Below are 1,781 nucleotides of genomic sequence, written 5' to 3'. Positions count from 1 at the left end.
GACAAAGGTTTCTTAACTAGTAGAGCTGCTGCCTCTCAGCGAGCAGGTCTCTGGTTCAAACCCCGGTCCAGGGGCCTTTCTGGGTGGAGTTTGCATGTTCTCTCCGTGCATGCGTGGGTTTTCTCCGGGTGCTCCGGTTTCCTCCCACAGACCAAAAACATGCATGTTAGGCTGATTGGTAACTCTAAATTGTCCCTAGGTGTGAGTGAGAGAGTGAATTGTTGTTTGTCTCGTTTGTCTCTATGTGGCCCTTTGATGGACTTGCGACCCGTCCAGGGTGTACCCCGCCCCTCACACAGTGATTGCTGGACATGGGCACCAGCGACCCCCATGACCCAAAATGGAATTAGCGGGTAAAGATAATGGATGGATGGAGAACGATCCCTAATAGACTCTGACTGCAAATCAAAAATCCAAGATGGCCACCTTAGCTAAAACAAACCAAAAAATCCCCACTATAAATCAGCCATTTTTAGAGATATTAAGCTGAAATTTGGTGGATTGGTAGCTGAGAGCAATGCCCATCCATCCATCCATCCATCCATCCATTTTCTTCCGCTTATCCGGGGTCGGGTCGCGGGGGTAGCAGCCTAAGTAGGGAGGCCCAGACTTCCCTCTCCCCAGCCACTTGGGCCAGCTCTTCCGGGGGAATCCCGAGGCGTTCCCAGGCCAGCCGAGAAACATAGTCCCTCGAGCGTGTCCTGGGTCTTCCTCTGGGCCTCCTTCCGGTGGGACGTGTCCGGAACACTTCACCAGGGAGGCGTCCAGGAGGCATCCTAACCAGATGCCCAAGCCCCCTCAACTGGCTCCTCTCGACGTGGAGAAGCAGCGGCTCTACTCTGAGTCCCTCCCAGATGATCGAGCTTCTCACCCTGTCTCTAAGGGAGAGCCCAGACACCCTGCGGAGAAAACTCATTTCGGCCGCTTGTATCCGAGATCTCATTCTTTCGGTCACAACCCAAAGCTCGTGACCATAGCTTGGGCAATGCCCATTAAATACTGAATTCAAATAAAAAATTCAAGATGGCCACCAAAGCTACATTTAAATGGCTTTAAATCAGCTATTTTTACACGTACCGAACTGAAATTTGGTGTGGTTATAGCTGAGAACATTTCCCATCACGTACTACAGTAAATTAAAAAAAAAAAATCTAACATGGTCGCCTTAGCTAAAAGGGAAAATATACAATAACTCAGCCATTTTTAGAGCTATTCATCTGAAATTCAGTATAGTAGTAGCTAAGAGCGAACCCTAAGTACTGTCAAATCAACATTTTAAATTGGCAGCAACGTGGCAGTCCCCATCAAGATTCTCCAGGATCTTTCTAGTATAGAAACTTCTAATCAGACTCTGTAAGAAACTGTTTTGGGTGTAAAGCCAAACCGCTGTCTCTGTCTCGTGGTGCCACTGCAGAGATAGTTTGAAATATCTCAGAGCAAACCTTTTGAGAGCAGATCTCAAAACAATATTTTCACAAAGACTTTCAGTTGCAGAAGGAAGAGTTTGCTCTGTGCTGTGTAAACACATGGGATATTTTGCCTAACTTTGAAATTGGTACTTTGTCTTGTTGTAGGTGTGCAGTGTTTACTGAACACAAATACAGAAGAATAAGGAGACAAATATCATTTTGCAGCATCTTTACTGAATGTACAGTTTTAGGCACGTGAGATGATGTATTCTGCGACCTCAACATTTAGAAGAGCATTTTTTTTAATTCAGCATCAATGCTGTAGTTAGCAGCTATAGAGTATGTTGATTCTTCTGATGTCCCAGTAAGACA

General features: G+C 46.0%; 1 pseudogene; it reads right to left on the bottom strand.

Moving 5' to 3' along the window:
• Positions 1–1,623: 1,623 nt before the first annotated feature.
• The window catches only part of LOC119426643, a 1,167-nt pseudogene continuing 1,009 nt past the window's right edge, over positions 1,624–1,781 (bottom strand).

Source organism: Nematolebias whitei, chromosome 20, assembly GCF_014905685.2.
Source record: "Nematolebias whitei isolate Nwh7 chromosome 20, NemWhi1, whole genome shotgun sequence".
NCBI lineage: Eukaryota > Metazoa > Chordata > Actinopteri > Cyprinodontiformes > Rivulidae > Nematolebias > Nematolebias whitei.
Note: the sequence above shows the minus strand (reverse complement) of the source record. Positions and strands in the feature narration are given on the sequence as shown.